We start from the raw sequence: 25,258 nt of genomic DNA, 5'->3' as shown, positions 1-25,258 counted from the left end.
CACAGCCAAATCAGCTGCAGATTTTGCGCGTCGGCGAGCAGGCCCCAACCCCAAATCGCCGACAGCAAAATCCAGCACTCTGTGTATCAGTTGTGTTGATGCTGATTCTTTATCTTAGAATATTTAATCACACCATGTGGCTTCACAGCAAGCAGCCATTATTGAAGTAACTTTATTTATACTTCCTCAACAGAACAGAGAAAGCAGCAGAGAGAGCAGCTCTTACAGTTTACTATACACCCTCTGCACTTAAAAAAAATGGTACATTTGCATAATCTCCCAGATTACAGTATGACTAAACAATATTGACAATACCTTAATTTTAACAGATTTTTTTGCGTATTTATTGTCACTGTAATCACACACCACCACCTGGAAGTTCCCCTCCAAGCTACTCACCATCCTGACTTGGAAATATATTACCGTTCCTCCACTTTTGCTGGGTCAAAATCCTGGAACTCCCTATCTAACAGCACTGTGGGTGTACCTACACCACATGGACTGAAGCAGTTCAAGAAGGCAGCTCACCACCACCTTCTCAAGTGCAATTAGGGATGAGCAATAAATGTTGGCCTAGCCAGCGATGCCCACGTCCCATGAGTGAAAAACAATACTTTCAATTAACCTATCTGGCTCTTTCTCTTTCTCTCTGGATATCTCCTTCCATTTCCATTAGCTTGACCCTGCTGTATATCTCTATCTACCTTTGGATGCCAAAAATAGCTTCTTGCTACTGCTTTCATTTGAACTGTCCCTGTGTGCTTTTGATGAAATTCCTCTAACAATCTCTCTCTAAACCTTGGAGGAATAATGACTCTTAAACCCCATGGGGCATGGCCTTGATCTTTACTTAGATGATTTCTATGTGTGAAATACTCCTGCAATTTCTCATCATCACTTTAGATCAGCTATTCATGACATAATTGAGCACTTTATTGAGAACCACAACCTTGCGAAATTCTCCACTAATTTCTCTGGCAGACACTGGTATGTCATTTGTGCATGTAAAGTAATTCACAGGTAACTCAGTGCTAGAAATGAATCAGTCTTCATGGGAAATCTCAAAAGAGCATCTGCATTTTCATGATCTACTGACTTATGGTATTTAATATCGTACTGATACCTAATGATGCAACTCCACAACACTCAAGAAGCTTGACACCATCCAGGACAAAGCAGCCTGCTTGATTGGAGCCCTACCACAAACATTCACTCCCTCCACCACCGACGCAGTGACAGCAGTGTGTACCATCTACAAGAAAAACTGCAGGAACTCACCAAGCCTCCTTAGAAGGGACCTTCCAAACCCATGACCACTACCATCTAGAAGGACAAGGACATCAGATACATGGGAACACCATCATCTGGTAGTTCCCCTCCAAGCCACCCGCCTTCCTCACTTGGGAATATATCGCCGTTCCTTCACTGGGTCTAAATCCTGGAACTCCCTTCCTAACAGCCCTGTGGGTGTAAAGAAGGCAGCTTACCACCATCTTCTCAAGGGCATTTAGGGATGGGCAATAAATATTGGCCTAGCCAGCGATGCCCACATCCCATGAATGAATAAAATAAAACACCAGGCGGTGAGGTTCCTTATTGGAGGTGGTCATTTTGATTGGCAGATCAGCAAACCAACTCTCAACACAGAAAGCTGGAGAAGGGGCAGAGGTCACATCTTTAGTACTTTCTCTCTGTGTAGAAGGGCTTGAGGCTGGAAAGAGGTAAAGAGGACAGACTTTTTAAGTGAATGTCAGCCATCTGAGTGTTGCTGACTTGTAAAGTGAGGGAAATCCATATTGAGAATGTAAAGTTTACATTTGTTACTTTGTTGTTGCAAGGAGCCTTAGGGAAGTGTTTGAAACTCACTGGCAAACTATCTTCAGGTCATTTATATATTTCATGTAAAACTAAATCAGTTTATTGGTTTACAATTGGTCTCATCTCATGAGTGCTGAGCAACCCACCCACTGAAAGACGGAGAAATGTATAGAGGGGCTTGTGTGAGATCACAGCAAGGGCTGATGTAAGGTCACTGACCTGAAACATTGCAGGCAGAATTTTTCCGATGGCAGGACAGGAAACTGTCATGCAAACCAGGTGTCAGAGGCTCGTAAAATTTTGTCCATTAACTCTATTTCTCGCTCCACAAATGCTGCCTGACCTGTTGAGTATTTCCAGCATTTTCTGTTTTTATTTCAGATTTACAGCATCCACAGTATTTTGCTTTTATGTTTGTGTGAGGGACCATATTGTTATGATCCAGTAGAATTTGGACAGGAAAAGTATCCTGCTAATGAAAGGGCATGTCGGATCTTCTTACAGGACTGACTAGTAATGCTTAACTCAAGACAAAGTCCAGTACAGACTTGAAATTTGCACCAGTAGTTTAATAGCTGCGCATGTGTGCCAACAAAGAACATGATGCCTTATCTTAATCAGTTTCCTGTAATACAGGAATTTCTGTATTTTCCTTGGAGAATTATTACTGTATTGATGTAGATCAGTAAATGAGGAACAGGGGAAGAGTGACAGCAACATGTTCAGAGAGACGTAGAGAAGTAGAAACAAGGCGAAAACAAAGTGGAGAGTGCAAAGGAAACAAGAAAGACATGCATGTTCAAAGACACATATGCAGAGAGACCACTTCCTGCAGCCATACTTTCATCCCTTTTACATTCAACCATCTCTTAGGATGAGCATGAACAAAAATTCCACGTGGAATTTCAACCTTTGGTGTAGTTTTCCCTTAAGGATCAGTAATGGCGATGGTCTTTTGCTGTCAGAATAACATGCCAAAATGACACTGTAGTAGGTTTTCTCATGACCATTTTTCGTATTCATTCATGCAATGTGGGCATCGCTGGCTAGGCTAGCATTTACTGCCATTCCCTAATTGACCTTCTTGAGCCACTGCATATGTTTTTATTGGTATTTTAGTGCCTTTAATGTCCACAGACCTATATGATAGAACATCATAAGATAGAACAGTATTTGCTACTGCAGAGAGTGTGAAGCACAGAGTTTTGACAAAAGGAATGCTTTGTTAACAGAGTGTTAAAGTCAGAAATTTGGTGCAAGTGGGATCACTCTGTTAAGTATTTTTCAAGCTGAAATTTAGTTTAACATTAAGAATTTGACTAAGAATGTAAAATAAACTGCAAGCTACCATATTTACTGGACTATGAGACATACCGAATCAGAAGACATACCAGATCTTAAAAAGAAATGTTTAGGAAAATAATATTTCCGTGCATATAGGTAGTTAATATTTACATTTGCCATTACAGAACAAAGCTAATAATGCAGCACAAAGTTTGCTGATCATGGAAGCCAAAAATTCCTTATTACTGCTGTCACACTCATCATGCTATTTGAGCTGTCACTTTCTTCAAATAGCACATCACCTTCACTGCCATCTAGGGCATTGCTGATACCACATTCCTTGAATGACTTCACAATTGAACTTGAGAAATGTGTTCTAAAAAGGTCAGTTTTACTAATTACCACAAATTTCTCACCTGCTTATATACCTGCAAAATGGTGGGCTGCTCCATTTGCCCTGTTGGTGTCAAATTGTATTTTGGAGTCTCAATCCATTCAGCTCACTCCTCATGCATGAATGTTTTAAACGGCCTGTTTATCAAAACGCCCATGGCCTGTAATTAGATAAAACGACTGCATGCAATCACAGCTAGCTGTGTCTTAAATTCCGCAACCTTCTTTTTTGTGGCCTCAGACGTGCCCAGAACTGGTCACGCACTAATAGGGCTGATTTTATTTAAAGGCCACTTTGACACTTCAACCACTTCCTGCAGCCACACTCTCATCCATTCTACATTAAGCCATCTCTTAGGATGAGCATGAACAAAAATTTCAACCTTTGGTGTAGTTTTTCTCTAAAGGATCAGTAATGGCAATGGTCTTTTGCTGTCAGAATAACATGCCAAAATGACACTGTAGTAGGTTTCTCATGACCATTTTTCTTATTCATTCATGCAACGTGGGCATCGCTGGCTAGGCTAGCATTTACTGCCGTTCCCTAATTGTCCTTCTTGAGCCGCTGCATATGTTTTTATTGGCATTGTTTTAGTGCCTTTAATGTCCACTGATCTATACGATAGAACATCAAAGTGAAGAGAACTTCATACGTACTGCCTTTCTATGCTATTTCAAAACACATCTTTTTCCTTGCATTAACCACGTATTTGTGAAATTCAAATATCTTTGCTTTGTATTCTGCCAGCATCTTCTGTACTATCCTGGTTTTATTACACATGCTTACCCTGTGCCTTTTCATAAATCTGCAGAATAAGATGTTGGCTGGGTAAAATCAGTAATGTCACTTGTTCTGAGATTGGGTCATACTCTCTTGGAGCCTAGGCATGGGACTTGATTCTTAGACGGGCTGTAGACATAGGCCTGACCTGGCGAGTGTAAAATAGCGTGATAAGACATCGTGCGAGCCTCCTGACATCATCCCGCATGCGTGCAATCTTCAGGTCAGTGGGCGCGCTTGGGTGTCGGAGCTACACCCGCCATCAATTAGAAGGCCACTTAAGGCCATTAAAAAGCCAATTGATCCAGATTTTACACTACCCGTGCAATTTTGTGCTCGTCGCAACGTAAAACGGGCAGGTGGGCAGACCACATTTTGCAAAACCTCATCCAAGGGTGAGATAAAAAGGGTCAGCAGCAATGCCAATGTGAGTAGTGAGGAGTTTAGGAGATAGTTTACTTATTTGAACTTGACAGCTTCATCTCAGTTCTGAGCTTCATTCTTAGCATTTCTAGGCCTCATTTCAGGACTCATTGGTGTCTCCAAGGCCCCATGGAGGATTTTGACCGTGTCGATCCTTTCAGGTACCAGACAGCCTTCTGTAACCCTGGTAATGGAGATTGTGCCCTGAGGCACCTCCTCTGAGGAGGAAGAGAGGGGCAGATGGGAGAGGAGGCCAGGTGTTCTAATGCAACTTCCAGGGGAGGGACCTGTGGGAGGAGAGGCGCAGGCACAAGGGGCACAGGGCCAGCAGATAGTCCAAGGTGGAAGGGGCTGCAGAAGGTGCCACTATCCTGCTGCTAGGGTTTACAGGCAGCGATGCAGCTACATCAATATGTCCAAGGTGCAATGCCAAAGGAGGATCCGCCTCTCCAGGGATGGCGCCACCATCCAGGATGTCTGAAATGACCCTTTCATTTGAACCCAAAGTCCACTCAGTGCCTGTGTCATAAAGTTTAAGAGCCACTCACTTCCAGCATTACATACTGGCATACCCTGCACCAAAAAAAAGGTGAAGCGTACCCAGGCCATTATGGCAAAAACAAAATTTCTATTTTTTTATTCATTCACAGGATGTGGGCTTTGCTGGCTAGGCCAGCATTTATTGCCCAACCTTAGTTGCCCTTGAGAAGGTGGTGGTGAGCTGCCTTCTTGAACCGCTGCAGTCCATGTGGTGTAGGTGCCCCCACAGTACTATTCGGAATGGGGTTCTAGGATTTTGACCTAGCGACAGTGAAGGAATGGCAATATATTTCCAAGTCAGGATGGTGAGCAACTTGGAGGGGAACTTCCAGTTGGTGGTGTTCCCAGGAGCCTGTTGCACTTGCCCTTCTAGATGACAGTGGTGGTGGGTTTGAAAAGTGCTATCTATGGAGCTTGGGTGAATTCCTGCAGTGCATCTTGTAGATGGTACACAAAGCTGCTAATGTGCGTCGGTGGTGGAGGGAGTGAATGTTTGTGGATTTGATGCCAATCAAGCGGGCCGTCCTGGATGGTGTCAAGTCTCTTGAGTGCTGTGGGAGCTGCACTCATCTAGGCAAGTGGGGAGTATTCCATCACACTCCTGACTTATACCTTGTTGATGGTAGACAGGCTTTGGGGATTCATCAGCCATCTTCCTTTGTGCTAGGTACGACTCCAACCAGTGGAATGTTTTCCCCCTGATTCCCATTGACTCCAGTGTTGCTAGGGCTCCTTGATGCCATACCCAGTGAAATGTGGCCTTTATGTCAAGGGCAGTCCCTCTCACCTCACCTTGGGCATTCAGCTCTTTTGTCCATGTTTAAACCAAGGCTGTAATAAAGTCATGAGCTGATCGACCCTGGCGGAATCCAAACTGGGAGCTGGTTATTGCTAAGCATGTGCCGCTTGATAGCTCTGTTGATGACCACTTCCATTACTTTACTGCTGATCGAGAGTAGGCTGATGGGGCAGTATTTGGCTGGTTTGGATTTGTCTTGCTTTTTGTGTCCAGGACATACCTGGGCAATCTTCCACATAGCTGAGTAGATGCCAGTGTTGTAGCTGTACTGGACAGCTTGGCCAGAGGCGTGGCAAGTTCTGGAGCACAAGTCTTCAGTACTGTTGCTGGAATATTGTCAGGGCCCATAGCCTTTGCAGTATCCAGTGCCTTTAGCCGTTTCTTGATATCACGTGGAGTGAATCGGATTGTCTGAAGACTGGCATCTGATTCTGGGGACCTCCGGAGGAGGCCAAGTTGGATCATCCACTTGGCATTTCTGGCTGAAGATTGTAGCAAATGCTTCAGCCTTATCTTTTGCACTGATGTGCTGGGCTCCCCCATCATTGAAGAAGGAGATATTGTGGAGCCTTCTTCTCCAGTGAGTTGTTTACTTGTCCACCACCATTCATGACTGGATGTGGCAGAACTGCAGAGCTTAGATTTGATCTGTTGTGGGACCGCTTAGCTCTGTCTATCACTTGCTGCTTATGCTGTTTGGCACACAAGTAGTCCTGTGTTATAGCTTCAGCGGGTTGACACCTCATTTTTAGGTATTGCTCGTGGCATGTCCTCCTGCACCCTTCATTGAACCATGGTTGATCCTCTGGATTGATGATAATGATAGCGTGGGGGATATGTCGGGCCATGAGGTTACAGTTTGTGCTCGAGTACAATTTTGCTGCTGCTCATGGTTGCCCAGTCTTTAGTTGCTAGATCTGTTTGAAACCTATCCCATTTAGCATGGTTGTGGTGCCACACAACATGATGAAGGTATCCTGAATGTGAAGGCAGGACTTCATCTCCACAACGACTGTGTGGTGGTCACTCCTACTGATACAGTCATGGACAAATGAGGATGAGGTCAAGCTGTCGCAGACCCAGTCTAGCAGTTGTGACCTTTAGGACTCGGCCAGCACCACTCTTGGTGATGGACATTAAAGTCCCCCACCCAGAGTACATTTTGTGATCCTTGCCACCCACCTCCCCCCTCCCCCCACAGTGCTTCCTCCAAGTGGTGTTCAACATGGAGGAGCACTGATATGTTTGACCTGATGCCATCAGACTTCATGGGGTCCGGACTTGATGTTGATGACTCCCAGGGCAACTGCCTCCCGATTGTATACCACTGTGCTGCCACCTCTGCTCAGGATATACCCAGGGATGGTGATGGTGGTGTCTGGGACATGTGATTCCATGAGCATGACTATGTAAGGCTGTTGCTTGAGAGATGTCAGTAAGGAGGACTTTGCAGGCCGATAGGGCTGAGTTTGCTGTCATTGTTTCTGGTGCCTAGGTCAATGCCGGTTTCATTCCTTTGCAGTGGTTAGATACAACTGAGTGGTTTGATAAGCCATTTCAGGAGCCTGGAGTCACAGGATGGCGCCTTCCCTAAAGGGCATTACAACAATCGACAATGGTTTCATGGTCATCATTGGACTTTCCAGATTTTTATTGAATTCAAATTCCACCATCTACCATGGCGGGATTTGAACTCAGACCATTATCCTGGGTCCCTGGATTACTAGTCCAGCAACAATACCACTACGCCATCAAATCAAATTAACATTACCATCTCATTTCCACAACAGTAAACATAAACAAAACATTACAGAACAGAAACAAAAACAGAAAATGCCAGAAAAACCCAGCAAGTCTGACAGCATCTGTGAGCTGAAAAACCCAGCAGGTCTGACAGTGTCCAACAGCTTCAGAGCTCTGAGGAAGGGTCATACAAACTTGAAATGTTAACTCTGTTTCTCTCTCCACAGATGCTGTCAGGCCTGCTGGGTTTTTTCCAGCATTTTCGGTTTTTGATTCAGATTTCCAACATCTGCAGTATTTTGATTTTATTACAGAACAGAAGATCACCTGTGAACAGTCCCTCTTCTGCTCATGGTGCCTTAAACTTACATTTACAAGTGCTACGTCTTGTTTCCATCCCCCGCCCCCCCTTGCTGGCAGTGGCATTGGAGGCAGCTTGCTGACTCTGGTGTCTTTTTGGCCTTGATGGCCTTGGCGGTTGTCCTCTGGCCAGTGGAGTGTGCTGGTACCGCCTGGGAGGGAGCAGCCAATGCCAAGGCTAGCATCTCCCCCGTCATCGTAGCTTCATCAGATTCCACGGTCACTGGCAGAGGGGTAGTGGAGCTGCTGCTGTCATCCAGAATGTCATGAGAGGAGCCCACAGAGACAACATGCAGGTTGTGAGCCAACATGAGGTCGTTCTAGACCCCGCTGCTCGCCATTGATGGATGGGCCCGTAGCTGGAACGCTGAGTGCCTCATCCATCCCCCACACTGGCAGTGACCACCATTGTCTGTGTGAGGGCTTGCAGGTCCGAATGCAACCGAGGAACCCCTGATACTGTCCCTGGAGCTGTGTCTCCATGAGAGTCGTCACTCTAGAGGAGGCAGTTCACTCGTCCATGAGAGTCAACACAGTGATCATGTTCCACATGGACTCCTCCACAACAGAGACCATGACACACATACCCTCGTGGATCTCTGCCAGATCGCCCCACATATCTCGTTGGACATCCAGCATCTACCACTATTGGATGACTCCAGAAGCTCATCGCTTGACTTCAACTCAGCATTGTCCTGGTCTCTAGCAGTCCTCTGACTGCCGGCGCCCTGGGCACTCCCTGCCTCCACCTGCACCTCAAGAGAGTGTGAAGTGCCCTCACCGCTGTACACCAACATTCTAGCCGAAGATCTCATGCCCACTGAGGTGCTGGTATCTCCGCTGGTGCCTGGTTCAGAGACTGGGTGTGACGCAGGTGCAGCTATAGCCCGATGGTCCTCTGGCGCCAGGGGTGGCTCTTCGGGCGCCTGCGAACGAGTGCCTGCTGGTGAATCTGAGGGAGAACAACGAGATGTCATTAGTTTAAGTTATCACACTGTCAATATGCATGCCAGGCACCCTGGTGAGACAATGGAAATCTGCATCATGGTGCCATTATCTTTCAATGATCAATGGGGACTCCAGTTTTGAGGCTCCCATCAATGACGAGACTACACAAGAATGTTTACACCATCTGAAACTCTCACCTCTGTGCACTGCACTCTTACCTTTATCTCACATCCCAGCCTCTCCACGACCAGCTGAACAACGGCTCTCCAGCTTGCAAGGCGTCCTGCTCAAATCTGCTCAGGATTAGGGAGTTTGGGGGGCCTTCACCTATCTGTGACCTCTCAATGTTCTTATGGCTCGTATTCTCCTGACAGGACAGAAGAGCATTGATTAGTCCACTCTCTACCTGCAGCACTATTGCAGCCTGGCCAACCCCAACTGAGGAACACCTTGCAGGGCACATCCGAGACATGGCCCTTGAGCTTCAAGACACTCAGTTCAAGCAGCGAGGGCTCACCCCCTTGGCTAGCTCCAGTGTCATTGGCAGTTGGCACTCAAACTCCAACACCCCGGAATTCTACGGGGGAGGGGGAGGGAGTGGCTAGCCCTGAACACTTCTCCATACTGAACCATGCCAACACGGTATTCACCCTTACTGAGCGCAGCAGGCCATTCAACCTTTTTCGACACTGCACCCATATGCGCTACACAATGTCGTGGCTGCTAACCTGGGCTGCCACCTCCCCCCAAGATTTTTTTGTCTGGCGTGGTGGCTTCCTCCTTCCATCTCTGGGGAGGAGGGTGTCTCTCCTGGCAGCTACCTCCTCCAAGTGCACTGCGAGGCACTTGTCCGAAAACCAGGGGGCCGAGTGCCCACCTGACTTGCCCTCCCGCCTGGCGTCTCCAGCCACTGTTGACGCCATAGCTTTGGTCTCTAGAACCCACAAGTTATGTTCTTCCCTAGCAGCCTTCAAGGAGCTGCCTGTGCCATTTTTAAACCGGTCCGGTCACCGGGTCGCCTGTGGACCTGGCGCATGACAGGCCTCCGCCCTCGTCCCTGCCAGGTCCCTCCTGACCATTGGGAAGATGCGTTTCACACTGCATGGACCTTATTTGGCCAGCCGGCATGAAATCGCAGTCACGGGCCGATCATGGGTGGGGGCCGGTTTCCCGACCAGTCCCGGGCCTGCTGATCGCGTGTGCCCGCCAAGAGTAAAATTCAGGCCCTACTCCGGTATCTGCTTACCACTTGTTTGTTACTACTACTTATAAACAGGTTACAGAGTAGTCATGTAGCTCTTAGGGATAATTCCAACCTCTTTCTTGTGAGTCTAACACATGACTGACTGCTGTCAGTAGTGCATCATCATCAACTTTTTTTTTATTCGTTCATGGGATGTGAGCGTCGCTGGCTGGGCCAGCATTTATTACCCATCCCTAATTGCTCTTGAGAAGGTGGTTCTGAGGTGCCTTCTGGAACCGCTGCATCCACGTGTGTAGGTACTGTGTTGTTAGGGTGGGAGTTCCAGGATTTTGACCCAGTGAGAGTGAAGGAACGGCGATATATTTCCAAGTCAGGATGGCGAGTGGTTTTAAGGGGAACCTCCAACTTCCCATGTGTCTGTTACCCTTGTCCTTCTAGGTGGTAGTAGTCTTTTGGGTTTGGAAGGTACTGTCTAAGGAGGCTTGGTGAGTTCCTGCAATGCATCTTGTAGATGGTAGATACTGCTGCCACTGTGTGGCGGTGGTAGAGGAAGTAAATGTTTGTGGATGGGGTCCCAGTTAAGCATGCTGTTTTGTCCTGGATGGTGTCAAGCTTCTTGAGTGTTGTTGGAGCTGCACTCATCCAGGCAAGTGGAGAGTATTCTATCACACTCCTGACTTGCGCCTTGTAGATGGTGGACAGGCTTTGCGGACTTAGGAGGTGAGTAACTCGCTGCAGGATTCCCAGCCCCTGATCTGCTCTTTTAGCCACAGTATTTATATGGCTATTCCAGTTCAGTTTCTATTCAATGGTAAGCCCAGGATGTTGATAATGGGGGGTTCAGTGATGCTAATGCCATTGAATGTCCAAGTGTGATGGTTAGATTCTCTTTTGTTGGAGATGGTCATTGCCTGACACTTGTGTGTTGCGAATGTTACTTGGCACTTGTCAGCCCAAACCTGGATATTATCCGGGTCTTGCTGCATTTGGACATGGACTGCTTCTGTATCTGAGGAGTCGTGAATGGTGCTGAAAATTGTGCAATCATCAGCGAACAGCCCCACTTCTGACATGTTGGAAGGAAGGTCATTGATGAAGCAGCTGAAGTTGGTTGGGCCTCAGGCACTACCTTGAGGAACTCCTGCAGTGATGCCCTGGAACTAAGATGAATGACCTCCAACAACCACAACCATCTTCCTTTGTGCTAGATATGACACCAACCAGCAGAGAGTTTTCCCCCTGATTCCCATTGACCCCAGTTTTGCTAGGGTTCCTTGATGCCGCACTCGGTCAAATGCTGCCTTGAAGTCAAGGGCAGTCACTGTTACCTCACCTCTGGAGGTCTACTGTTTTGTGCAAGTTTGAACCAAGGCTGTAATGAGGTCAGGAGCTGAGTGACCCTGGCGGAACACAAACTGGGCTTCAGTGGGCAGGTTATTACTAAGCAAGTGCCACTTGATAGCACTATTGATGACCCCTTCCATCACTTTACTGATGATCAAGAGTAAAATGGTAATTGGCCGGGCTGAATTTGTCCTGTTTTTTGTGTACAGGACATACCTGGGCAATTTTCCACATTGCCGGGCAGATGCCAGTGTTGTAGCTGTACTGGAACAGCTTGGCCAGAGGTGCGGCAAGTCCTGGAGCACAAGTCTTCAGTACTGTTGCTGGAATATTGTCAGGACCCATAGGCTCTGCAGTATCCAGTGCCTTTAGCCATTTGTTGATATCACGTGGAGTGAATCAAATTGGCTGAAGACTGGCATCTGTGATTCTGGGGGCCTCTGGAGGAGGCTGTGATGGATCATCCACTCGGCACTTCTAGTTGAAGATTGGAGCAAATGCTTCAGCCTTATCTTTTGCACTGATGTGCTGGCTCCCCAACACTGAGGATGGGGATATTTGTGGAGCCTTCTCCTCCAGTGAGTTATTTAATCGTCCACCACCATTCACGGCTAGATGTGGCAGAACTGCAGACCTTGGATCTGATCCGTTGGCTCTGGAATCGCTTAGCTCTGTCTATCACTTGTTGCTTATGCTGTTTTGCATGCAAGTAGTCCTGTGGTCCAAAGTAAGATCATCTTTGGTCTGCAGAAAGTCGGAGAGTTTTTCACCCCGGACACTCCTGACTACGCAATCATGGATTAGCTAGTCCTTCAGCGCCTGGTATCCGCAAGAACTATCTAGGTGATATAAGTGGGTTAGGAATAATTCAGTCGATTCCCCAGGTCATTGTGAGCTCTGGTTAAGACGTACTCTTTCAATTAATAAATTTTGCCTTGGACTAAAATAGGTGTCAAAGGCTTTAGTAATAGAATAAAAATCCATGGTGGACTCCTGCACACCCTGCCTTGAGAGAACGTCGTCTGCTATTGAACCTACTACATAAAAAAAGGAACTAACTTGGAGGTTTGGCTTTTTTTCATGAAGACCTGATGCTGCCCAGTACTGGAGAAAATGGTGTTTCCATAAATCCCACCGTTGGCCTCTCTGTGGGCCCTCAAAGCAGTCAGACGGGTGGGGCAAGGACAGGAATTGCTCACTCAGCATGGTCATTGTTACATCTCCAGTGTGCCTCCAACTGCTGAAATTTCTTCAAGCTGCTTTCAAAGGTTTCTTCGCTCTGTGGTTCGCTCGATAACACTTTTATATCACACAGCAGGTCGAACAGCATCTGTGGAAAGAAAGACAGAGTTAACATTTTGAGTCCGTATGACTCTTCATCAGAGCTAAAGAGAAATAAAAATGTGGTGAAATTTATACTGTTTAAGAGGGGGGCAGAGCAGGTGAAGCTGGAAAGAAGACCAGCGATAGGTGGAGGCAAAGGAGAGATTGCCAAAGGCGTCAAAAACAAAAGGTCAAAGGGGTGTTAATGGTGGTGGTACTACCACATTTTTACTTCTGTTTAGCTCTGAAGAAAAGTCATACAAACTCGAAACGTTAACTCTGCCTTTCTCTCCACAGATGCTATCAGACCTACTGAGTTTTTCCAGCAATTTTTGTCTTTGTTTCAGATTTCCAGCATCCACAGTATTTTGCCTTTGTCTCTTTTATATCGTTGTCTCAGTCACTGCGAACTTGCTCTGAGATTAGGTCCTTCTGTCTTGGACTCTAGGCGTGGGACTTGGTTCTTAGACAGACTGTAGACATACTCTGGTACCTGTTTAACACCTGTGTATTAGTACTACTTCTAAACAGGTTACAGAGTAGGCAAGTAGCTCTTAGGCATGATTCCAACTTCTCTCTTGAGTCTAACACATCACCGATTAGTGTCAGTGATACATCATCATTGACATGATACATTAGCATATCCCATCTGTTAACCCTTTATACTACACTGCCTGCTACCTTTAATCTCCTTGCTTCACATACAATCATTTTAGTAGATACAGAGATTCCATTTTTCATGTGGTTTGTTATCCAATTTTTCACTTTTTCTCCAGCTGTTACCATTTTGCAACATGTCCATGAAAAATGTGCTTGCATTTTCTGTTTCCATCAGTTCTTCCTCTTGCTTCTTCTAGTCCTGTATCAGTTGCTTGGTTGGAGGAGGACCAAAATGTCTTGCAGCCACTCTTTAGCATGCCTTTAGCATATTCTTTAGCATACCTTACCACTTCCAGTTTCAATCCTATCGTATAAGAAAACCTTTTGGGTTGCATAAAATTTTACAAAAAAACTACAACCAACTACTGGAACTGTAATCACTGTGCATAACTCTGAAACACATGATCTGTGCTATGGGGTAACTTTTGGATCATTAGGTTTGTAATAATTTTAGGTGACTTTTTGCAGAGAAGAAGTGCACCTTATGATAGTTAAGATACCTAGTTAACAGAACTGTTTGTCTAGTGGCAGCGATGGTGCCAGATAAATCAGCTGAAAGTGGGAATTCAGTGCAGCAGGGGAAGGAGCTGCTGCTTATTCTTTTTGTTTTACCTCCAGTAACTCATGAGTGTTATTCTTTTGTCTCCAAGCTAGGGAACTATGACTTGCTATGACTTAACTAAATTAGTAACCAATCAACTAATTAAATAAATAAATGAGGTAGGGCAGGAGGTGTGCCGTAACTACAACCTGTGGCAGCTTGTGGAAGGCATTGCGATCCTGAACAACCAGACCTACAGTAAGTGATTGCAGCTTCGGCTCAGAGTTGTTGTGTTGGAGTCTGAGCTGCAGACATTGTAGGGCATGAGAGAGGGGGAGAACTACCAGGCCACTTTGTTCCAGAAGGAAGTCACACCCCTTTGGTTAAGTAGCTCTTTAGAGTTGATAAGTGGTCAGGAACAGGAGGATGCCAGTGCAAGCCAGGCGAATTTTAGGATCCAGCATGTAGTGATGGAGCATCTTTAGCCCTTGAATTTGACCAACAGGCATGAGGTACTTGGAAGTGAACAAGGACGGCAGGGTGGATGAGAAAACTGACCATAGCACCATGCTGCAGCAAGCCATTTAAGTCGGGGGAGTGAAAGAGAATGTGGTAGTGAGAGGGAACAGTTTAATCAGAGGGTTGGATACAGTTCTCTGCAGCCGCAACTGGTAATTCTGAAGTGTTACCTGCCCAATGCCTGCATTAGATATATTTTCTCACTAGTGGGGATGAACTTGGAGTTGGAGGGCAAGGATCCAGTTGTCATGGTCCACATAAAGAGCCATCTACACAAGTAAAACTAGGAATGATATTCTGCTGAGAGAGTTTGAGGAGTTAAGAATCCAAATTAAAACAGAGTTGAAATCTTTTGGGTCTTGGCCACCAGCTGGAGAGCTGACGAAGACTTAACGGGTCAGTGGCGGGCCATCCTCTGGGATCAAAGCCTGTCAAGAGCTGTCAACCAATCAGAGACTGGCAGCTCTTCTGTAGTAAACAGCGCCATTGGGCATGCAGTGGTTGCTGCTAGTACTATACCTATCTGAGACCTTGGATTGAGAAAGGACCCAGGCACGGGTGAGTGACAGTGTGAAGGGGGTCACAAGGTGTAAGGAGATTCCTAGTAACTATAGGCCAATCAGTTCAACATCACAGTTAGGTAAGGTTTTAGAAATAAAAATCGGGGAAAAAAATTCAACAGGCACTTGGAGAGGTTTGAGCTAATTAAGGAGAATCCGCATGGATTAGAAAAAGGCAGATCCTGCTTGACTATGCGAATTGAATTTTTTGATGAAGTAACAGAGAGAGTTGATGTAAGGAATGCAGTGGATGTTGCCTGTATGGATTTTAAGAAAGTGTTTGAAAAGGTACTATATTAAAGGGTGATTAACAAAATTGTAACAGTAAAATTTCAAAATTTGCTGATGATACTAAACTTGGAGGTGTGGCAAACAGTGAGGATGCCAATTAACTGCAACAGGACATGGAAAAGTAAGCAGAATGGTCAGAAAAGTAGCAGGCAAAATTTAATACAAAGAAGCGTGAGGTGATGCATTTTGGTAGAAGGGATAGGGAGAGGCAATATAGGCTTATATGATCAGAAAAGTAGTTTACAGTGTGTAGGGGCAGAGGGACAGAGAGTTCATGTGCATAGATCTTGAAAGGTGGCAAGGACGTATTGAGAGAGTATTTAGCAAAGCACATGAAACCTTGGGCTTCATAAATAGAGGTATTGAATATAAAACCAGAGAAATTATGCTGAACTTTTGGAAAGCTCTGGTTAGACCACATTGCACCCAGTTCTGGTCACCACCCTTTAGGAAGGATGTGAATGTCCTTGAGAGGATGGAGAAATTTACCAGAATGGTTTCAGAGATGAGGAAATTTAGTTGCAGGGCAAGTTGGCGAAGCTGGGTTTGTTCCCCTTGAAGCAAAGGAGATTGAGGGGAGGGCTGATAGAGGTGCACAAGATTATGACAGGTTTAGATAAGGTAAACAAAGAAAAGTTTTCCCATTAGATGATGGCACAAGGAATAAGGGAGACAGATTTAAGGTTTTAGCCAATTAATGCTGGGGGATGTGAGGAAGAACTTTTTTATACAGCAGGCCGTAATGAAGTGAAACTTGCTGTCTATGAGGGTTGTGGAAGTGAAGATGATGTATAATTTCAAAAGGAAATTGGATAGGGACATGAGGAAAATAAACTTGTAGGGCTATGGTTTGGAGCGGGGGAATGGGACTGACTGGATTGCTCTACAGAGAGCTGCCATGGACTGGTTGTGCCAGATGGGCTTCTTCTGTGCCTTAATGACACTATGACCCTAAGATCAGGAAGTAGAATCAGTATGGGTGGCAATTAGGAATAACACAAGTTAGAAAATGACGGCGGGAGAAGTTTATAGGTCTTGTATCAGTAGTTATCCTGTTGGATAAAGCATTAAGCAAAAAATAATTGGAGCTTGTAACAAAGGCAATGTAATGATCATAAGGTACTTCAATCTTCATAGAAACTGGGCAAATCAAATGGTAAAAAGTAGCCTGGAAGATGAGTTTGTAGAATGCTTTTGTAACAGCTACCGAGAATAATAGGTTGCGGAAGGTCAGTCAGCATCTGTGGCAAGAGGAACAGACTTAATGGGCGGAATTTAGTTCCAGTGACGTGGGTGCCCCCCAATCAGAAGCCAACAACTGTCCTTTGCTGGCAGTGTTGGTTTTGCTCTGAGGTCTACCCAGAGGATTGAGATTAGATCCCTGGAGACAGGGGAGTGAGGCTGGATGGAGATCATGGGGAGAGGGTTGCGGCGAAGGGGAGCCAGAAACAAGGTTGGGGGTGGCTTTTTGCAGCCCTCCCCTTCCTGATGCCAAGTCCCTCAACCAGGTGCTGAGTGCCTTTCAATGATGGAAATCCACCCTTGCACCCGCCTCCCCCCCTGCCCCGCCCCGCCCCAGCCCCACTACACCCCACATGAGATCTTACGCAAGGCAACCCCTTCCCCACGACCCCTATCCAGCCTCACTCACCTGTCTCCAGGAATCCAGCCTCAATCCTATGGTTAGGCCTTGAAGCATTACTGGCAGTAGCCACTACTGGTGAAACTTTAGCCTGTTTCTCTTGCCATAGCTGCTGACTGACCTGCCACAACCTATTGCTCTCGGTAGCTGTCACAAAAGCATTCTACAAACTCATTTTCCAGACTACTTTTTACCATTTAATTTGTCAAGTCTATATGAAGATGAAAGTACCCTAAGATTATTACATTGCCTTTGTTACAAGCTTCAATTAGTTCTTGCTTAGTGCTTTGTCCACAGGATAACTACTGATACCCGATCCATAAGAGACCCATATGAGTACTGTTAAATCCTTAAACCACCACCAAAGCCCCATGGGGTTAGGGATAATTAGGTTTAAGTGGCTTATTTATGAGCATAATTGGCATCCCACCGCTAGCAGGTGGTATTCATGTGTTGGGCCCTTCCTGCCCACTACTAAATTGGGGACAGTTTTCCTGACGCTGTTTGGCGCCCGCATGCCAACGCGTAAAATGACACGCGGTGATGTCGGGCGTCCGTCCCGATGTCACCACGCGTCATTCTGATCTTCCGTTCGGCAGGTGTGCACCGGAGTTGGCTGCATACCCACCGAACTGTCAAAGGCCTGTTAAGGCCGTTAATAATTTAATTAAAGTAATTGGCAGGTGAAGAGCCCAGGCGGCCTTCGCATTTTTCATGGAACCTCATCCACGGGCAGGAGGAACTCTCCCTCCTCCCCTCTCCTGCACAGGTGGCGCTGAGAGCTTCACACTGGGCGGGCCTTAATTGGCCAGCCCACGTAAAATCAACTCTGCGCCCACCTGCTCCCACTCCCAACCAGCCCGCCCTACGGGGAGAAAATTCCTCCCTGGGAATCGGATACCCCCTCCCGATTCTGCCACTCCACCTCCATCTTGCCCTGTCTGGTGGACTCCACTGAATTTAGCCCGATGTTTCAGGTTTGTAATCTGATGAAAGGTAACGGAGCTGAAACTTTGGCCTAGATTTTCATCCTTGAGGCAGGTAAGGGGAGTCGGGAAAATTCCTGGCTTGGCCTGCTGGCTTCAGTGAAAGTGCTGACCAAGGTGGGATCTTCATTGCTAGGGGCCAGATGCGAGCTGGAGTTGGGCCAGCCAACTCGGGAAGACATGCAGAAGCAGCCACAGGGATTGCCAGATGCCGAGGCAGGCTGTTTAAAAGTCCCGCCTCAGCGCTGTTGTAGTTTGTCCCAGTGAAAGATAAATAGCACAAAGGCCTTCCAGCCCTCATCCCTCACACCCCCTTCACCCTCCAAACACTCCCCTATACATGCCACCTCATGCCCCACGCCCACTCCCATGCCCCCTCATGGCCCCTAGTCCTGGCTCTGTCCTTCCACCCACTCCCTAAGACCCCTCATGCTCCCTATAAGCCTCTGGTCTTTCACCCACTCCATTTGTCCCCTCATGCTCCCTATGTCAGGCTCTGCCCTTCCACCCACCCCATATGTCCCTTCATGCCCCTTATGCCAGGCTCTGGTTAACCCACTGTACACTTTCTAGAACCAATGAACACCACAGTGTAAATTGGGATGTATAAAAAAACGCTTTGAGAAATGTAATTCATTGATCACTTTCTCCTATGGAAAAAAGCCTGGATGGCAAGCTAATAAAAATGTCAATCATCCAGGCCCTTTGAAGTTTCAAAAAGCTTAAACACTTGAAACCACTTGAGTTATGTCAACAAACATTGTGAAATTGACCGCAGAGATCAGAAGCCTGAACTGTCAATCAGACAATGTTACTTCTGGGGCGCAGGTGTTCTGATATTCTAATAGATGTCTGAGCTCTCAGCCAAGTGTACATAATGAAGGCAGAGCCTGGGATAGGGGACTTGAAAAGGACCTTTTGAACTTGCCTTTTAAAAGGTCCCCTCATGCACACTAGGGTTCACGACTCCTCTAAAGGGCCATGAACCACAACTATTTAAAAATCTGGCACAACTGAAGAAAACTGCGTAAGAGTAGGAGATACCTATCTCCAAAATGGAGCCAGCCAGGTCAGCAAAGCCGTTTGTGGGCTTCTGACAAGAAGCAGCCTGCACCCTTTAAAGGCACTCCCAAAAATCACACAGCCTGAGAATGGGGTCGAGAATACCGGAATCGGGACCCGCCCACTATTTTTATGGGGCTCCCAAGTCAACCCGATTTGCTGAAAATTCAGGCCTTTTACTCTATCTCTCCACGGATGCTGCCATCCCTCCTGAGTATTTCCAGAATTTTCTGTTTGTATTTTAGATCTAGTATTTTATAATGAGGCAAGGTTAATTAGTAATCTCATAGTAAAATACTCTCTAGGAAATTGAACTCCATAATAAATTTGAAAGTGACATGTTCTAGCCCAAAACAAGAATCTTTAATTTGAACAAAATCAGGTACATAGATATAAAGGGAGAGCTGACAAAGGTTGTTTGGGTAAATAAACTAAAAATTATGGTGGTAAATAAACAATGGGAAACATTTAAAGAAATTAATCAAAATGCCTAACAAAAATGTATTCCATTAAAAACTAAAAACTCAGTGAGGAAGATCCAATTGTGGCTTTCTAGGGAAGTTAAAGATTATATTAGCTTAAAAGAAAAGGCTTATAATGTTCTGGAGAATAGTGGTAAGCCTGAAAATTGAGAGAGCTTTAGAAACCAGCAAAGGGTGACCAAAATGCTGATAAAAAGAGAAAAAATAGAACATGAGTTTAAAGTAGCCAGGAATGTAAAAATTGATTTTAAAAACTTTTATAAATATCTAAAAAGGAGGGTAGTTAAAGGAAATGTTCATCCCTTAAAGGCAGAGACAGGAGAAATTATAATGGGGAATGGGGAAATGGCAGAGACATTGAGCAAATAGTTTGTGTCTGTCTTCATGGTAGAAGACACCAATTACATGTCAGAAATAGCTGGTGACCAAGGGTCCAGTAAAAGGGAGTAATTAATATTAGTAGAGAGAAAATATTGAAGAAACTTAAGAGACTAAAAGCAGAGAAATCCCCGAGGACCTGAAGGCCCACATTCTAGGGTTCTAAAACAGGTAGGAGCAGAGATAGTGGAGGCACTGGTTATGATTTTCCAAAATCCCGTAGATTTTAGAACAGTCCCAGTGGATTGGAAATTAACAAATCTAGCATCGCTATTCAAGAAAGGAGGGGGAGAGAAAACAGGGAATTACAGGCCAGATAGCCTGACATTAATCATTGGGAAATGCTGGAATGTATTATGAAGGAATTCTTAACAATGCACTTCGAAAGTCATGGTATGATCAGACAGAGTCAACATGGTTTTACCAAATGGAAATTGTGTTTGACACATTACGTTGCAACAAAACAGGCCATTTGGCCCGCCCATTCTATATCAATATTTATGCTCCACTGGAACCTTCTATCTTTCCTCATCTAAATCAATCAATAAAATCCTCCATTCCCTTCTCCCTCATATGTTTGCCTAGCTTCCCCTTAAATGCATCTATATGTATTAGAATTATTGAAGATACAACTGCTAGGGTAGATAAAGGGGAACCAGTGATGTTGGTTTTCCAAAAGGCATTTTAAAAGATGCCACACAAAAGATTAACTTGCACAATAAGGGCTCATGGAATTGGGGTTGATACCATGGTTGAAGGATTGGTTAACCAACAGAAAACAGAAAATAGGGATAAGTGGGTCATTTTCAAGCTGGCAGGCTGTAAGTAGTGTTCTGCAATTTCAGTGCTGGAGCCTCAACTATTTACAATATATATTAATGACTTAGCCAAGGATACTGAGATTAATATATCCAAGTTTGCCTGATGGTACAAAACCAGATGCAAATGTAAGCTTGTACGGAGGACACAGCCTGCAGCAAGGAGGCAGATGAAGTATTATGTGTAGAAGCGTGACGTTTTTCACTTTGGTAGTAAGAATCGAACAGCAGATACTCTTTAAGAGATGTGAAACTTGAAAACGTTGATGTTCAGAGACACTTGGGTGTATTTGTACAAGGAACACAGAAAGTTAGCATGTAGGTAAAGCAAGCAATTAGGAAAGCAAATGCAATGTTGGCCTTTAATACAAGGGGGCTAGAGTAAAAAACAAGGAAGTCTTGCTGCAATTGTACAGGGCTTTGGTGAGACCATACCTGGAGTACTGTGCAACGTTTTGGGGCTGAATTTTTGTTTTGGGGTCCGGACCACAACATCGATATCAAATCCAGGTCCCAATCCTGCACCTTGTTGGAAATAGTCACCTGACATGATTTTCAAAGGAATGGGCAATGAATGGTAGAGTGCACACTCACCATCCAATTAAGGCAATGAATGGCCTCTGGAAGCTAAGGGCCAATAGGAGGCCCCCCCAGCACTGAAGGAGCTGCAGCCTGCCAATACAGGTATGGGAGAGAGAGGGTGCTTCATGATGGAGGCACCTTTTCAGCACTTTTCACAAACTTTGAGAAAAGAAACGGCCACAGCTGCTGTACCACCATTATGGAGAGATTACCCTTCGACAGGGCAACCTGTGGCCATCTAAGTATGGCAGCTGAGGGAAAGTGGGTGTGGTGAGGGGACCTCAAATTGGCCCTGGAACTCTGCTCCTCCACCCCGGTCTGCCACCTGATGGCCGCCTCCAGACATTGTCAGTGGCTCGCAAGCTGACTTGAAAATTCCAATCTACTGCTGATCATTGGCCTTAATAGGCCTTTTAGTTAGGTTTAAAAGGGTAGTCATCACCCAGTCATCTTGTCTCCTTAAAAAATGACTCGGATCCAGGAAGATGTCAGCAAACTGAACCTTCACCGGTAATGGGAAATTCCAGTCCTCGTGCCTCCTTTTCTGTCTAGGTGGGGTTCCAAAATCTAGCCCTTGGTCCCCATAATTCAGGAGGGATACTTAATGCAGTGGAGGTTCACTAGCTTGGTTCCTGAATTGAGAAGTAAATGCGGCCTATACTCCCTGGAGTTTGGAAGAATGAAAAGTGATCTAATTGAAACTTATAAGATTATGAAGGGGCTTGACAGAGTAGACATTGAGAGGCTGATTCCCCTAGGGGGAATCTAGAACATGGAGGCACAGCCTCAGGTTTAGGGGTCGATCATTTAGGACTGAGTTGAGAAGAAATTTCTTCACTGGAAGACTTGTGAATCTTCAGAATTGTCTACCCGAGAGGGTTATGAATGCTGCACCATTGAATATATTCAAGGCTGGAATAGATAAATTTTTGATCATTCAGGGAATCAAGGGATATAGAGAGCAGGTGGGAAACTCGAGTTGAGGTAGAAGATCAGCCATGATTGGCATTGATTGGTATTGAATGGCATAGCAGGCTTGAGGGACCAAATAGCCTACTCCTGCTCCTATTTATGTTCTTAAGTTAAGGTAGACAAGCGTATGAGGGAGAAGGGAATAGTGGGCTATGATAATAGATTTAGATGATGAGAGATGGGAAGAGGCTCAAGTAGAGCATAAACACCAGCATGGACTGATTGGGCCAAATGGCATGTTTCTGTGCCATACATCCTATATGGCATCCTTAAGGTGGGGGCAGAGTGACCCACTGACAGAAGGAGAGACACAAAAGAAGATGACTGGTGACCAACAAACAGGAAATTTGTAGGGTGTGTAAAATAGTAGAAGAAGGAGATTTTCAATACGAATGTAACCAGCAATCACAAGCCAGCAATTTTAAGCTTGAAGTGCGAAAGTGGCAATTGTGATTCAGTTGCAAGGTGGAACTATTGTATTTCTTCACTTTTTGGCATAAATACCACAACAATTTCAGTATATGTATACTTTTTTTAGTGTGTTATTCTTGTGGACAGGGGGAGCAACACAGCTCTATTTGCAGACTGCTACAACAGTTAAGGTTAGGATAATGAGAGTACTGACCCAGACACCACGGTGAGGAGTAAGAACACCAGGCCACTTGCTCACACAGTCTGAGTCTCACACAGTCGTCTTTCACCAAGAGAAATATCCTGGCGTCCGTGATGCAGTGTTCATTTATCTCTCCGACGGGGGTCGGTTGTGGGGGGGGAGGTGGAACAGGACATCGCTGCAAATGCCCCCATTGAGCCAGGACATGCCACCCACCGACTGCAGTCGAGACAGTGAAGCTGTTTATTGGGACTGGGGACTCGCAACGAGTGCTACCTTGGGACCTCCTGGGAAAATAGTCAGCCTCTATTGAGCTGAATGCAGGAGTCTTTTAACTATGTGCTGCCTGGCTTTGGAAAGGCTGAACAGAAAGGTAGTGTCTGAATGTCTGAGGGTTTTAATCACCGTTAAAATCCTAAAATGTCGACTCATTGAGCAAAACAAAAAATATTTAAACTCCAAGAGACTTTCCAAACCGCCTTTTCAGTTTCTTGTAAGCTTTTTTTTGTGGATTTTGTGTTCGGCAAGAGTATTAGTGCTGGTGACAGGAACTCTTGAGCTGCCAAGGTCAGCAATCAAAACTTGCAGGTCAAGTGTAGAACAGTTAGATGCTCTCTTCTTAAACAATGTGTTTAAATCCAAACTTTTGAAGAGCATCCCCTACTGCAGAGGTGTCGATGGGCTGTGTAGCTGTGTTCTGTGGAGCCTCGAGGGCCACATACAAAGCTTAAGTTGAACTTCCCATAATTTTGCATGTAACTCAAGTTTCTCAACACAACAGATATTGGTGCTTAAATTAGGCTTTATCAAGCAACAACAATAACTTGAATTTATATAGCGCCTTTAAAGTTAGAAAGCATCCCAAAGTGCTTCACAGGGGCATCATAAAACAAAATATGACACCAAGCCCCAAAACGAGAAATTCGAACGTGTGAACATACGAATTAGGACAGGAGTAGGCCACTTGGCCCTTCGAGCCTGCCCTGCCATTCAATAAGATCATGGCTGATCTGATTGTAACCTCAGTTTCACACTCCTGCCGGTCCCCAATAAACCTTTCACCCCCTTTCTTATCAAGAATCTATCTACCTCAGCCTTAAAACTATTCAAAGTCTCTGCATTCACTGCCTTTTGAAAAAGAGAGGTCCAAAGACTCACAACCCTTTGCGAGAAAAAAAAATTTCCTCATCTTTGTCCTAAATGGGCGACCCCTTATTTTTAAACAGTGACCCCCTAGTACTAGATTCTCTCACAAGAAGAAACATCCTCTCCACATTGACCCTGTCAAAACTCCTCAGGATCTTATATGTTTCAATCAAGTCGCCTCTTACTCTTCTCAACTCCAGTGGATACAAGCCTAGCCTGTCCAACATTTCCTCATTAGACAACCCACGCAATCCAGGTATTAGTTTAGTAAGCCTTCTCTGAACTGCTTCCAATACATTTACATCATTCCTTATATAAGGAGACCAATACTATACACAGTACTCCAGATGTGGCCGCGCCAATATCCTGTATAATTGAAGCATAACCTCCCTACATTTGTATTCAATTGCTCTCGCAATAAATGATAACATTCTATTAGCTTTCCTAATTACTTGCTGTACCTACATACTAGCCTTTTGCAATTCATGCAGTAAGACCCCTTGATCCCTCTGCATCTCAGAGCTCTGCAATCTCTCAGCATTAAGATAATACGCTTTTTTATTTTCCTGACAAATTGGTCAATTTCACACTTTCCCACGTTAAACTCTATTTGCCAGGTCTTTGCCCACTCACTTAACCTATCTATATTTCTCTGTAAGCTTCCTTGTGTCCTCTTCACATCTTATTATCCTACTTATCTTTGTGTCATCAGCAAATGTAGCAACCATACCTTCAGTCCCTTCATTCAAGTCACTTATATAAATTGTAAGAAGTTGAGGCCCAAGCACTGACTTCTGTGGTACACTACTCATTACCAGCCAGAAAAATACCCATTTATGTCTACTCTCTGTTCCTCTTAGCGGGCCAACCTTCTATCCATGCCAATATGTCACCCCCTGCATCATGAGCTTTTATTTTTCGCAATAACATTTGATGTGGCACCTTATCAAATGTTTTCTGGAAATCTAAATACAGTACAATTGATTGAAACATGTAAGTTCCTGAGGGGTCTTGACAGGTTGGATGTGGAGAGGATGTTTCTTCTT

General features: G+C 45.2%; 1 protein-coding gene across 1 annotated transcript in view; it reads left to right on the top strand.

Annotated features, from left to right (window-relative positions):
* LOC144691123 (ankyrin repeat and fibronectin type-III domain-containing protein 1-like) overlaps positions 1-25,258 on the top strand; it is a 753,296-nt gene that overhangs the window by 233,635 nt on the left and 494,403 nt on the right. The gene's annotated exons all lie outside the window — the stretch shown is intronic.

Source organism: Cetorhinus maximus, chromosome 15, assembly GCF_964194155.1.
Source record: "Cetorhinus maximus chromosome 15, sCetMax3.hap1.1, whole genome shotgun sequence".
In the NCBI taxonomy this organism is placed as follows: Eukaryota; Metazoa; Chordata; class Chondrichthyes; order Lamniformes; family Cetorhinidae; genus Cetorhinus; species Cetorhinus maximus.
Note: the sequence above shows the minus strand (reverse complement) of the source record. Positions and strands in the feature narration are given on the sequence as shown.